This window comes from Cololabis saira, chromosome 2 (assembly GCF_033807715.1).
Source record: "Cololabis saira isolate AMF1-May2022 chromosome 2, fColSai1.1, whole genome shotgun sequence".
Taxonomy (NCBI): domain Eukaryota; kingdom Metazoa; phylum Chordata; class Actinopteri; order Beloniformes; family Belonidae; genus Cololabis; species Cololabis saira.
In genome coordinates this window covers 29,990,429-30,006,047 of record NC_084588.1, presented here as the reverse complement: position 1 = coordinate 30,006,047, position 15,619 = coordinate 29,990,429, and the positions used below count along the sequence as shown (strand labels likewise).

The 15,619-nt window shown below is 41.4% G+C and overlaps 1 long non-coding RNA gene across 1 annotated transcript in view; it reads right to left on the bottom strand.

Moving 5' to 3' along the window:
• Positions 1-5,070: 5,070 nt before the first annotated feature.
• The window catches only part of LOC133461934 (uncharacterized), an 18,107-nt gene continuing 7,558 nt past the window's right edge, over positions 5,071-15,619 (bottom strand). The window contains exons 2-3 of the long non-coding RNA XR_009784237.1: positions 5,397-5,486; positions 5,071-5,235 (exon numbers count right to left, since the gene is read on the bottom strand). This is a non-coding gene — a long non-coding RNA (uncharacterized LOC133461934). The remainder of the gene's footprint in view (positions 5,236-5,396; positions 5,487-15,619) is intronic.

The following is a 15,619-nucleotide window of genomic DNA, read 5'->3' as shown; positions in this document are numbered from 1 at the left end:
AATAAAGAATATAATTTATTGGATAAGCCCTAGTCCCTTTAAGTTATTTTCCTTTTTTATGTTATTTCTTTTCCTTCTGGTCTCCCTTTATGCACATTTTCCCTGATACATGTTGAAAAAAAATGTGATGCCTTGTTGTTTGTATATGAATATATTTTCAATAAAGAAGAAAAAAAAAAGTGTACAGAATGAAAGTATTGCTACTCCATACATTTTTTTTTTTAGTCTGAATTAAAGGAGCTTGAGGCAGGATTTATGAAAAAAATTCGTATACGTTTTAAGTTTTCTAGTAATAATGTCAGATAAAGCGTTCCAAACCCAAAAGAATTAGCCCTCTAGTGCAGTGATTCTTAACCATAGGGCCGCGGCCCACACTTGGGCCGCGAGCACCATCTAGTGGGCCGCCAAAAAAATTCAGTTTTGTACGTGTGGGCCGCGAGGGCCGCGGGACTGCATAGAAACTCCCAACCAAATGAGGAGAAGAAGACACTCAGCTAGCTGTACGTGTAATAGTAAGAGAAATGGTGTGTATTTACAGAGAAAATCCTTCATTTTGCACAGAGTAGGTTTAGATCCGCCAGGATCAGGGATCGATTAATTGGGTCTGCACCCAGAGCAAGCGAGCGCGGCGTGATTATTTATCCCGACGCGTCCCCGCGGCCGGGGAGGTCGGTGCCGCACGGGCGGTGGGCTCCGTCGTTACTGCTGAAAGATGGTAGATGTAGATGCGTGGGCTGTCGTGTCTGCTGGACTGGACTGTTCGGGCTTTCGAAAAGGCATCGGAAAGTGATTCGGCTGCTGCAGCGCGACCAGAGAGCTGCGGTGCGGGCTGTGCCCGTCGCAGCTGATCAGGCTCGGATGAACCCGACACACTGAGTCCTGACAACTTATTAATGTAAATAACTTAAAGTAAAATCAAACTAAGTTTTGTCCTCGCTGTATTTTTAAATATGCAACCCGGAATGGACAAATTCATCCTGTTCAGTCTTCCCACTGGGACAAAACCAGTGTCTCATACGTTCAGAGACCGTGGCGTTCAAAGTGCGAAAGTGAAACGCCACTGAAACAAAACACAAAGTTTTTCATCAAACATATCCACTCAAGTCTGAACTGAAGTCACAGAAAAATAAACTGACCATCTTAAAACATCCTGCCCATGTTTGGGTCCAGATACAGCTGTGAAGCAGCTTTCTCCACAGTGAACATAATTAAAACTAAATATCGTTTCAGGCTCAACAATGAGCACCTCCACATGCATATGAGAACCTGACACCATCCAGCCCAGATTTAAAGTCCTGACAGGAGAAGTTTGAGCTCAGTTCTCTCACTGAACAACAGAAAGTGGGGGCATAAGATTATAAGAGGGGAAGAAAGAAAAACTGCAAAACTGTTAAATTGTTAAGATGTGTTTATATTAATTTAGTATAAAAATGTGTTGAGACAATTAACAAAGAAAAGAGGAAATTCAAACTGCTGGTAGAGAAATAAAATAAGATAGCATTTGAAAAATAAAATAAAATCTACTTTATTTTTAAGAGAAAAAAATATGTTTAATTCAAGTTACACATGTTAAGGCAAATATGTACTTTTTTAATATAACAGTCAGATGCAGATGTTGATACAACTATGAGGCTACTTGAATATATACACACACACACACACACACACACACACACACACACACACACACACATATATATATATATATATATATATATATATATATATATATATATATATATATATATATATATATATATATATATATATATATATATATTATGATGTTCTGGACCTACGCTTGAGTAAATTTTCTCTAAATGGACCTCTTAAAGTTTTAGTTGAATACCCCTGCTATACAGTGTTTATATTTAATGGGCCCCGGGCCACTCTATACTGAAAAAATTGGGCCCCAAGGTCAGAAAGGTTAAGAACCCCTGCTCTAGTGTATCTCTCCTTTGCCTTGAACAGGCCCGAATTTCCCGCGCTGTCCTGCCGATGTGACGTCACATGACGCTGCATGCCCGTTGTCCCCGTTCTCCCGTGCCGGCTTCGCTGTTGGCTGCAGTACCCCCGACAGCCGTCGTGGTGAAGGGTGGCGCTAATGAGTCTCATTTCTTAAAAGGAGCCTCATGCTCCTTTAATATTTTTAAAATTTTTGACGGGCTCGACAATGACTTTTTGTCAACGTTCTGTTTACATTCGTACCTGCCCGTAGCCAACATGTGGCTCATTTCTCCGCTGTTTTCCTGCCTCCTCCCGGTCGTATGTGTTATTTTCAATAATCAATTGGTGGATCAATGGATTGTCATATAGGCTACCTGTTAGGATGGGCAGTCCCTGTGCAGTATTTTTTGGCAAGCCTTTACCAATTTATGGCATGGTATGAGTTGCATATTGGCAAAAAATTAAAAATTAAAATCACGTTGGTGTCCCCCCCAATCCTGACATGGCATCTGCACCCCTGAATCCAGGTGCCATAAAGTAAAAAATCCTGTCCAGCAGTTGTTCCAACCGGTCACTAAACCAGCTCCTCTGCAGGTAGATGGTAGGTTTGTTAGTCAAAACACCTGTTTTAAATGTACTGGCTGATCCACAGGTAGGGGAGAGTGGGGTAAGTAGTGCCATTTTTTACTTTAAGTGCCTTTAAAGCAAGGGGATTACAGCAAAGCCTCCAACTAAAATTGGTATATAGTTTAGGATGTTGTACATCTATGGGAACAATCACTTTGAATCTAAAGTAAACTGTATGAGAAATATAGCTTTTGAAAAAAAAGTGGTTTTGTGGCACAAATTGCCCCCAGCGCGGGGTAAATTGTGCTGTTACAGAAAATACACCGGGGTAAATTGTGCCATTGGCAAAACATATAACTTTAATCTCACAAACAAGGATGCTATATAAAAGCAAAATAAATTCAATACAAAATTGCTTATTTATGGTTTATTTAACATTTTTCTCAGGGTGCGGTTGGAGTAGGACCCAGATGCAGGAGATCCAAAAATAGTGATTTATTGTACTTAAATCAAGGAAAAGTTCTGCTTAGCAGGATTGCAAAACAAAAGAGCCTAAACTGATTATGAGAGCTCAGATGTCCAAAGTCACCGGTATGGGAAAGTAACTCTCTGAGTCTCTAATCTCTTTGGGTTTGCTTTTCTTAAGCTTTTCAGAGCCCTTTTGCACAAATGACCCCAACCCCACCCCTTGGAAGAAAATGCATCCCCTAGCTGTTTTAAGTTACTATCATGCTAACTGTATAGATTCATGGTGTAGTTTACTAAAGCACCAAAACATGTGTGAACTGTTTTCTAAGTTGTCTATAATTGTTCGAACACTGCAATCAAAAAACCTTGTTCATAGAAATTTTACTTTGGAGGGCATAAAATTGTTTTTTGAACTTAAATGTGCTTATCTCTCAAGCCATATGTCTCCCTTCTTTGCAGGATGATTGAAATGGATGCCTCTCCAAAAATATGTGATCACATGACCAATTTCTTCTATGGTTACAGATAACAGAGGTGGAACAGCTTGCCCCTTGGCACAAATTACCCCACTCTCCCCTATATGTTTTAATGAGCAAATATCAGCTTAATGTAAAGAACATTATTTGACCAATGGTGCTTTGAGACTGACCCCATTTCAAAATTGATCTTAATTTAAGATTGATTCCAAACTATTTTTGATTTTGTAAAAAAAACAACAACATTAAAGCACATTCCAGAGGTGTATAATCCAGGTGCCATAAAGTAAAAACGCTGCCATGTTTCTGGATCAGCCAGTAAATTTGGAGTAGGTGTTTTCATGAACAACCTACCATATACCTGCAGAGGAGCTGGTTTAGTGACCGGTTGGAACAACTGCTGGGCAGGATTTTTACTTTATGGCACCTGGATTATACACCTCTGGTTATTTGTGATATTTGTGATACCCACTTAAATATACTGTAAATGTATCCTGCAAAATTTGCTCACAGTGGTCCTTACAAACACAAACTGGACCATATTACACCAGTCATGAAATTGCTACACTGGCTTCCAGTGAGTCAAAGGATAGTGTTGGGATTTTATGAAATTGTTAAAAGTATGAGGGTTTTTTTCTATAAGATTGTACACTGATGGTTGCTCTCAACACAGAACCACCTCCTGTTTTTATGAGCAGGCTGATTAGCTGAATTCTTTAGGTGAGGACGGTGAAGAGGAACGGATTTTTAAGATTGATGGGTCCCCTCCTATTTTTCTCTGGGTTTTGGTTGTCGTAGATCTTTGCTGGGTTGGCATGTCGGATTAGAGATAGACAACAGAAAATAAATGGCTGAAATATGGCTGACATGTTGAAGTTTCTTTCCCTCCAGTTGGCCTCCCAGATAAGGTTCAACAGATAAGGTTCTGCTCCTTTAACGTACAAAACACCTCCCTTTTTCAGTATAAATATGACTGGATTGATGACCACAGCGTGCATTTTCTCTCCTACCTCTGTGGTTTGAGAAAGGTTTACCTTCGGCTGAAGAATATTGTGCATGATATAATAAAAGCTTGTATTAACATTTGATTCTGTTCACTGGTTTTCTTATGGTGCACCAGACAAACGAACACAACGATCTTTCAATAGAGTTTAAAGTCTTTAAAGCGTACTCTTAAATTAAATACTTACCTGCTGTACTCTAATGCCCTTACTTTTTAACAACTTGTGCTTTTTATTATTTTAACTCTTTTCGTATCATTTTATTTCATTGTATTTGTTATTTGCTGTTTAATTGTGTCTTGCCGCTTTTAATGTTGATGTAAAGGACTTTGAATTACTTTGTGTTGAATTGTGCTATACAAATAAACTTGACTTGCCTTGCCTTGTTTGTCTCCAGCTTTAGTAGGTCTTAGATCAGATATTTTGTGAAAATTGTGTGATAGTAAAGCGGGACAACAGTGGCACTGTTGAGGCAAAGTTGCACCAAATGGCACTGTGTTGTGGCACTCTTTTTCTGATAAATTTTTATCTATCTATTGGTGCTTTTTTCTATCATTTCTTTGTTATATTTATCATTTTTTGCTGCTTTAATACTGATGATTTAACATGTCTTTATTTTAATTTAACCTTAAACTCACTTTGGGGAAATTAAGGCCTCAGTCCAGTGTACTCCGGCCATAAATTGTCCCTATACCTCAGTCTTGTTCCATGTTGAGTTCTTGGGAATATTTTCAGCCATGATTGAACAGGGACCTCCTCTCTGGATCTTGACATGTCTAGAATACATATTAAGTAGTCATGGGCACACATATTAAAGGTATCAGTAATGGAAAACATACAATACAACAGTCATTTTGACAAGAAAGGGTCAACCAAATGAAGGCAGAATAGTTGCTATTAAAATGGTTTATTGATAGCTAAGTACGTTTAAGCATACCACTTGGACTCTTTGTGGACAGTATGTGGTGCTTCTTGTGGGAAGTTCAGTGGGGCCTCCTGCAAGGAGCTCCGGCTCAGTGTCCTCCCCCTTGGAGACAGAAGTACCTGACTCAGTGTCATCCCTTGATGAGACAGAATTGTAAAAAATATTGACTGTCAAAATTAATAAAACGGTAGTAAAATGGCATCACACATACAATAATCTATTGTTATGAGCTAAATCCACATTCAACATTAGGCTTACCAAAATGAGTTAGTCCAAACTTACCTTTTGCTACAGTATGAGGCTACAATTTTCAATGTCTGGGCTGGAAATTTAGTCTTTTTATCATATCATATCAGACAAGCGTTATGTCTGAAGGTAGCTTCATGCGTCAACATTCACGCACAGTTAAATTATTGGAGATATAGTCTCTTCTCTTCTACGTGTGCAGTCAAATTGCCATTATTTTTAAACTCACTAGAAAAGCACTTTTCTAGAGTTACTTACTTCAACTTACTTCAGACTAATGTATCGAACTAGTCTATCTGGTTTCACGCCAGACTGCAACTTGATAAACGTTTTCGTTTCAAACATCTTTCAAGGCACCACCCGGTGACCTGTCAATCACTGCTGCCCTGGCCCAACCGTCCAGCTCCGTGCCTCCTTGTTGTCCAACTATGAACAGCACGCCTGTCAGACCATCCATCCATCATCTATACTCGCATATTCCTGTTCAGGATCACATGAGTCTGCTAGAGAGTATTCCAGTTCTCTTCGGGCAAAAGGCATTAGTACACGCTAGACAGGTTGCCAGTCCATCACAAATTCACATCCACACAAGCAGATTTACAGAATTGTGCAAAAATATATGTCAAATTTCTGTCCATACACACAGCAGGATGCATCGTAAAAATCTGTAAAATGGACCTTTCTTGATTTTTTATCAGATGATGTATGTTCTTTACTTTTGAAAGGAGAATTACATGTCACTACATTATTTCTAATTTTTCCTTTGTATTTTACATGTAAAATACAAATATTAACAAAAAGCAACACAGCTCTGGTATACGAAATAGATGACAAAAATACTTTCAACAAGGTATTTTTGTTAAAAACACTCAACAAGTGTGTTTAAGGTAAAAAAACACTACTAGTGAATAGAGTATTTTTTTTAGCCAAAACATTTCAGGAAAAAAGCAGATGAGCTGTTACCCATAAAAATATATCATAGTTTGCTCATATTTTCAGCAACAAAAGTGATGCTCAGTCACTACAGTAATGTAACTCTCTTTTAACTTAAAATTTTCCTTATCGAGCCACAGTGGGGGTAGTAAATATGATCTTTAAAAACATTACTTGACATATCAACATTTCAGCATTTCATCATTGATTTAATTATTGTCGCAACCAGGCACTGATAACCAAATTAACATGATTAGCGTGAGTACCTCTTTAAAACCAGATGTTTGAGCATTTTGGGGCTTTCAGGCTGGTGGTAATACAATACCAAGGAGGAAAGAAATCAGCAATGTTCGCAGGAAAGCAGATGTTGTTGTCCATAAGTCTGAAAAAAGGTATACAGGGCCTCTTCCAAATAACGTACAGTCCATCATTTCGTTCGTTCGTTCGTTTTCGTTTATTTCGAACATGTATAAAAAACAAGAAAAAAGATAAGAAAACAAATACGGGTGGGCATTCCACCACATAAAGAAAAAAACCAACATCAAAACACATATTTCAAGTTACATGTTTGAAAAGGAGTGGGAGGAAGTATAAACTTATTTAATCCCACCCCCTTTCCACAACTAAACATAAATTATATGTCTGTATTTATTTTTTTATACTATACACTCATTTGTATAAATATATATTATTTTTACAAAAATAACCTGTTTAATACAAGATGTAAGCTCTACAATAAATATAATATAACTATGATATAAATATAATATAACTATGATATAAATATAATACGTATATCTATATAATACGTATAAGTATATAAACATACAAAGACAACATGACAAAATAGCAGTACACACACAGCTGGTGATCTTTAAACACAGTCTTCACTTTTATACCTCAAATAAACCATTTCTTTATATTTCTTCTTAAAGGTATTGTGACATCATTTTTAACATGCTTTTAACACTATTAAAAGTCTTGGCCAACATCCCTCAAATGTGTCTAAAAGAGTGTAACAAGAAAAACTTCACTCTAGTACTCTTTTCCTGGCTTTTTATTACAGTGTTTTTTTGCGCCGTGAAAAATGCTTCCTTTCCCCCCTTTCCTGTCAATCATTGCTCCGCTCCTCCTCCAAACCTCCTCCTCCTCCAGCCATACGCTCACAGCGGCGTCGGAGAGTTAAGCCGGGAGCGACAGGCGAAGCATGCACGGAAAAGCAGCAGGGCGAACCACAGCAAACAATCATAAAAATAAAGGCATGTAAATAAAGTGTCCCCTTATCTTAAGTCCAGTCAGTGGCCGCGGGTCTTCTTAGCAGTTTTCCTCCGGTGATTAGAACAGAAGAGGCTCTAAACCGCTCCGTGTTAAGCCTCATTTATGGTTCCGCGTTAAATCGACGCAGAGCATACGCCGTAGGGTTCAGTGTACGGTGCGCGTCGTCGCGTAACCCTTCGCCGTAGGTTCTGCGTCGGTGTAACGCGGAACCATAAATCAGCCTTTATGGTGCACTGGAGAGGAGAGGAGACAGGGAGCTGGGTGGAGGGGGCGGTGATTTAGCGGGCCGTTACGTAACGGCCCGCCAGCAAACCAGGTGCGCCGTTTTTGCATAGTTATGGGGAAAATCCCAGAAAGCACACAATACACTGAATGTTAAAAGTTCGTTGTTTTTTGGGTGTAATTGATGTCAAGACACCCAACAAAACACAAAAAATCAAGAAAAATGTGTTTTTCATGTCACAATCCCTTTAAATAGTTTTGTGTTTGTACATTCTTTTAACTCCAAATTCAAACCATTCCACAGTTTAATTCCACAAACTGATACACAAAAATGTATTTTTGTTGTACGCACAAATAAAGATTTGAAATTTAGGTTACCCCTTAAATTATAACTTTAGACTGTAAGAATAGTGAGTTAGTGATCTCGATATCCAGCCTTACGAATGTACAGTATCGTATTGCTCTCTTTTGAAGTATGATGAGTAATGAGTGTAACCTAGTTTTATAGTTATTGCCCCAAATTTCTGCACAGTAAGTGAAATATGGAAGAACTGGTGAACAGTAAAGAATGTGGAGGGCCCTGTAATCCAAAACCTGTTTTGCTCTGTTAAGTACAGAAATGCTCTTTGAAACTTTGTTTTGTACATGGTTAATATGAGATTTTCACCTAATTTGATCATCCATTATTACTCCAAGAAATCTGATTTCGTTTACTCTTTCAATATCGCTGCCATCCAATTCAACTTTTATTTGCACATCACTTCTCCAATTACCAAAATACATTATTTTTGTCTTACTCATGTTTAATGATAATTTGTTATCAGTGAACCATAATTTTAACTTACTCAATTCTGTCGTGACATCAAGCATTAGTTTTTGTAAATCAGTACCAGAGCAGAACAGATTTGTGTTGTCAATAAATACAACAGGTTTTATTACTTTTGATACTTGGCATAAGTCATTGATGTAAAGACTAAACAATATGGGTCCCAGCATCGACCCCTGGGGGACACCACAAGTAGTGCTCAAACATTTGGAACAGTAATCACCCAGCCTCACAAATTGTTTCCTGTCACTCAGATAGCTCCTCACCCACTGTAAAACTGTACCCCTGATGCCATACCGTTCCAGTTTAGTAAGTAAAATATCATCATACCATCATTACAACTGGAAAAAATATTCGTAAGTGGAAAAAATCCAAAACAGTTTTCAGTCTTCCTAGAAGTGCACATGCCAAGTTCAGTGTTGGGATTCAGTGTTCAACTCTCAAATTAAAAATGCGTGTTGTGAATTCTTCACGGACAGAGACGATCAGTTTAAGACGCTCTTATTTTGTTTAAGACGCTCTTATTTTGAAATGTCATCTGATGGCGCGAACTGTTTTCACTTCCGGTTGGGCAATTGGTAGACGTTACGCAGCGCCGACAGTACAGTTAGATCGAGTCATTGATGATAAACTCTTTCATCTGTTCATCATTTCAATTATTCGTTCAGTTCTGTCACCATCCGTCATCTTTATATGAATCTCCAATACAGTAACGTGTGGAATAATCAGATGTCTGCGTGTTCTCTGACCTGAACCCTGTAGTGGTCAATATTCAGATTACACCAGTTTCTCAGGGGTCAAATCCCCAACAAATGGTTCTTCGAGCCGGATAAATTGACAACTACAGAAGATGACATCTGAAGATAGAGCTGCCCATCAGCCTCATATCGAAGATCAGCAGCATCATGTGAGACATCATCGCGTTCCCAAACATCTTGAGGACTACGTCCTCGCCTACAATCCACAGCGACCTGCCCTTTCCTCCCACACTACAGAGGAGCAGAGCCGAGCAGACGCAGCCTCTCATCTGGACAGACGCACAGCCTCACACAGCCTCAGCTCCGAGGACCTGCTGAGCTGTACTTCACTGAAACGACTCATCGAATCCATCTCTAAGAATCAGAAGGAAGAGGATGCTGAAGTGGTACAATTAACACAAACTCCAGCAGTATGAAACCAGACGTTGTCCTCGTCAGGAGCTGTTGGAGCACATCAATTCCTTCCTGATGGAAGAACAGAGAGATGAGGGTAATGACACCATGAGGAGCGCCACAACCCCATCAGTACCTTCAACTCCGGTACCTCAACCTCAGACGTCATTTTACTCCCCAAGCTACTTCCTTTCATCGCCAGAGGAGCTGGCTAAGGACAAGGAGCCCCAGGCCGCTGAAACCATAACGGGACACACGTCTTGGAGACCTGAGGTCGACACTGGAGTTGGAGCCTACACTCCTATAACAGGAGAACAGAAATTAAATTCAGCATTCACCTCAGTACATCCAGCCTCATCGGAGCGTTTGGGCTCCTCGTGTCCTGTAATTCCATCAGGCATGATGACACCTACTCTGGTGCAGCAGTACCCTACCAGGCCAGACCCACTGCATTCTCATGTCTCAGGGCCGCCTTGCCACTGTGTTGATACAGGACAAGGACGTGGAGGGTTGTTTGCTGCTGCCCCATCATTCTACAGCAGCTCCTTACCACTCACCACAAGTGAGGCCTCACACCCCTTCCAGCTACGGCCCGCCTCACTCTGCTACAGTGCCTCCATCAATACCAACATTCCAGCAGACTCTACCTGTCTCCAGAGGTAACTCATCCACAACTCATCAGATGCAGCTGCCATCAGGTCAGACTGCGATCCCATACAGGCCTGCTCTGCCACACCGCTCTGCATACGATGTGCCAACACCCAAAATCCCAGACTTCTCCACTGACAGCGAAAAAGAATTTGCTAACCTGAAGCTGGCTGTAGATAACCTGCTTGAGCCTCATACAGAACTGTCTGAGAAGTACAAATATCACGTACTACTCGAACATCTTAAGCTGCCCGAAGCGCAGATGATTGGTATGTCTTGCCGTCACCATCCAAACCCATACTCTGCAACTATGCAAGCTTTACAGTTGCAGTATGGTCAGCCACACCAGCTGGCACAAAGCGGGATAGCAGCCATTCTGAACACCGCAGATGTGAAGCCTGGTGATGCCCACACCTTCCAGAGTTTCGCCCTACAAGTCCACCTACTAGTGAGTATGCTGTTCTCCCTCGAGGGGCCTATGGGCATAGAGCTAAACTGCTGCTCTCATGTCAACTGCTTACTCAGTAAACTACCCAAGTACCACAGAGATGGGTCTATTGAGTATCTACAAGTTCAGGGAAAACTTAATACTCCAAGGGCCCGATTTACTAAGATCCTAAATAAAGAGTACTAAATTGCGTGTGCACTGAAAAAGTTTGCGCATGCTGTTGTTGTGTGTTTTGCGGGTGATCAACTAAGATTGCGTGCGCAATTGATAACAGGTGCAAACCTCAGTATTTAAATGAGGTGTCGCGCGTCTTACGGTTTGCGGTGCAAACTTTGCGCCATGGAGAGTGGATGGAAAGCAGGATATAGTCGCAAGCGCAAAATGAAATTTGACGAGTTTGAGTTATAGAGATATTAGTGGAAGAGGCAAATTGTTGTGCCGTATTCAGCACCCCTGCCGTGAAAAGCACCCCCTTGTATATTCAATGATAAGTAGACCAAGAAAAAAAACAACACACTGACACTTCAATATATTTATATATACACACTCACACAAACACATACTTAGGAGTTTATATTATATATATTGACAAATATTATGGAAGACAACACAGTAAGCAGGCTATTAATTAATGACATCAATAACCATTTACCCGATTTTTGTTATGTGATTGTGGGAAAGTATGACTATTGTGGAATCCATGAGCGCATTTAAACATGAATCATTAACACAAAACTGGACGCTAAACAGAACATGACACGGGATGAGAATATAATTTTTGTCAGGTGAGGGGGTGCTTTTCACGGCAGGGGTGCTGAATACGGCACAACACCGGGGTATGACTGCAGAACAAGTATAGGCGCACAATGAGAAACACTTTTTTCTCCATGAAAACACGTGATTTATTTATTATCACAAATAAAAAAATGAATGTGCCTCCTGTGGCAACCTTTTGCTGAATAATACTCGATTTAACATTCAAATAAAATATTTCTCCTTTTGCATGTGGAGATTAGCACCTTCCTTTCGAACGTATTAAATACAGACGCAATCACAATCCACGCAATTACTTTCAGGCTTGGTAAATCTCATTGTGCGTGGTAAATGGACCAATTTGCATCTTCCCCTCCCAGTATTTAGCGATTTCTGGCGGCTACGCCCCATATTGATTATTCATCAGGGCAAAAGTACTAAATGAATTGCGTGCGCTATTTTGCGCATTTGAGAGGCGCAGTCCTCTTTGCACGCTATTAGTAGATCAGCTGGCACTTTGGTTTGCGGATGCTGTCAAGTTTGCACACGTTTTTACACACGCAAACCTTTAGTAAATCGGGCCCCAAGTCTCAACCCCTATAACCTACAAGATCTTAATGGATGGCTTCAAGGAAACGCCCAACAGCAGAGCCTGTCCAGCAGACCGGTACAGCGCTACCAACCAGGACAACCTCAAGTTAATGGAAGGGAGAAGATCATGTCGAAAGGCAAAGGTCAGGGCGTCTCTGTACATCACAGTACAGAGCCCCCAGTCCCTCCAGTAACCACACACAGGACCACAAGAAACCACTCAAAATACAATGCCTCTTCTGTGACAGCAAAGAACATTATATCAGTCGTTGTTGCAGTATCACAGCGCAGTCAACAGCTGACCTGGACAAGTGGATAACAGAGGCAAGGCGCTGCTGGAAATGTGCACATACTCATGCGCCTGAGTCGTGCAACCTCAAGAAACCCTTCAGCAACTGCAATGGTATTCACCTTCAAGTGCTCCACGGTGTCGCACAGCGTCGAGCCATTAACTCACAGTCAGGAACCACAGAAAGCAGAGTCTACCTGACACCCTTCAACCTGTTTGGTTCGTGTAGGAGGAAGGCTGCGAACACTGCAGAACACAGGCCTAGGAGAGATCCATCCAATTGTGCTCGATCCAAAGCACCCAGCAACGAAGCTCTTTATAACTTGAAACTGATTAAATAGATGAATCATTTACAAAAATTGGACTAATGAAATTCCAACATTGCTTTTAAACTGTGATTGCTTTGCCAAATTAGAAAGTACCCTCAACTTAATATTTTGTTGCATAACCTTCAGAGGCAATCACTGCAATTAAGTATTTTGACCCATCTTTCATGATCAAACTGCTCCAGCTGTCGCAGGTTTTTAAGGGTTTCTTCTCCAAACTGCGTGTTTCAGCTCTTTTCACAGATGTTTAATATGATTTAGATCAGAGATTATAGAATGCTACTTTAGAATAGCCCAATGTTTTATTCTTGATATTCTTTGCTGTTTTTAGTTGTGTCGTGTGTCTTTAGTCATTAGCCTGTTGGAGGACCCATGACCTGCAACTTAGACAAAGCTTTCTGAGACTAGGCACCATATTTTGCTCCACAATGTTTTGATATTCTCTTTATTTCATTGTACCCTGCACAAATTCCCCCTGTTTTCACAGTAGATACAGTTTTTTCTGAATGCTTCATTTTTGTGTCTGTGAACATACATCTTATGTGACTTGCCACAAAGTTACAGTTTTGTCTCATCTGCCTAAGGGACTTTCTCCCAGAAGCTTTGAATCTTGCTAATATGCATTTTGACAAGTTCAAAATCAGTTTTTCTTTGTTTTAATTTTTGCTTTCAACAGTGGAGTCCTCCTTTGCTGTCCACTTTGGCTCAAACAGTGACAGATAGTGGGATCTGAGGCACCTTAACCTTGGAGTTCACCCCAAATCTCTTTGTAAGTTGTACAGTGGATTTACAATTACCATTTATATTGTCTGTCTCTTCAATTTGCCATGAGATCTTGTTCAGAAATTGGCAACAGTCCTGTGGACCCTATACTTCTAACTGAAATTTGTTTCAGTATAGTCACAGGAACATTGGCTACCTGCAGATGGTCTTAGGACCTTTACCTTTAACATGCTCGACTATAATTTTCTTTCTGCTCTTCTCAGACCGTTCTCTTTCTTTCTGGTCCATGTAGATTGTGGTAAATACCATTATACCAAACAGCAGCAATGAATTTTCACCCTTTAAATCATCCGATTTCTTTTGATTTTTTTTTATGATTCTGTTGAACCCTAAATCAAAAACAGTGTCCGATTTTCAGAAGTCCATTTTCAGTAAATCATTGTATACTATTACTTTTGTCAGTTCCAGGCTATTTCAGTGATAATTGTGTATTGGTATTCCTTTCTTAAATAGAAGAGTACCAACAAATTTGCAAATGTGTGTATGTCATTTATATTTTATTATTTTCTTTCCTGGAGGCAAAAACTCGGGTCTGGGAGGAGTTCGGTGAGGCCATGGAGGAAGACTTTCGGTCGGCCTTGAGGAAATTTTGGCGGACCATTCGGCGCCTCAGAAGGGGGAAGCAGTACTTTGCCGGCACCATTTACGGTGTGGGTGGGGAGCTGTTGACCTCGACTGGGGACATCGTCGGACGGTGGAAGGAATACTTCGAGGATCTCCTCAACCCGACTGACATGCCTTCCACTGAGGAAGCAGAGAGTGGGGACTCTGGGGCGTGCTCATCCATCACCCAAGCCGAGGTCACTGAGGTGGTTCGTAAGCTCCTCAGTGGCACCGGGGGTGGATGAGATTCACCCTGAGTACCTCAAGTCTCTGGATGTTGTAGGACTGTCTTGGTTGACACGCCTCTGCAACCTTGCATGGAGGAAGGGGACAGTACCACTGGAGTGGCAAACCGGGGTGGTGGTCCCTCTTTTTAAAAAGGGGGACCGGAGAGTGTGTTCCAACAATAGGGGGATCACACTTCTCAGCCTCCCGGGGAAAGTCTACTCCAGGGTACTGGGGAGGAGAATACGGCCGATAGCTGAACCTCGGATTCAGGAGGAACAATGCGGTTTTCGTCCCGGTCGTGGAACACTGGGCCAGCTCTATACCCTCCGCAGGGTGCTCGAGGGTTCGTGGGAATTTGCCCAACCAGTCTACATGTGCTTTGTGGATCTGGAGAAGGCATTTGACCGTGTCCCTCGTGCCATTCTGTGGGGGGCGCTCAGTGAGTATGGAGTCCGGGGCCCTCTATTAAGGGCTGTCTGGTCTCTGTATGATCGGAGCAAGAGTTTGGTTCGCATTGCCGACAGTAAGTCAGACTTGTTCTCGGTGAATGTTGGACTCCGGCAGGGCTGCCCTTTGTCACTGGTCCTGTTCATAATTTTTATGGACAGGATTTCTAGGCGCAGCCAGGGGCCGGAGGGGATCCGGTTTGGGAACCACAGGATTTCATCTCTGCTTTTTGCGGATAACGTTGTCCTGTTGGCTTCATCGGACTGGGACCTTCAGCATGTGCTAGGGGGGTTTGCGGCCGAGTGCGACGCGGCAGGGATGAGAATCAGCACCTCCAAGACCGAGGCCATGGTTCTCCATCGGAAAAGGGTGGCGTGGCTTTTGCGGGTGGGTGGAGAAGTCCTGCCTCAGGTGGAGGAGTTCAAGTATCTCGGGGTCTTGTTCACGAGTGAGGGAACGATGG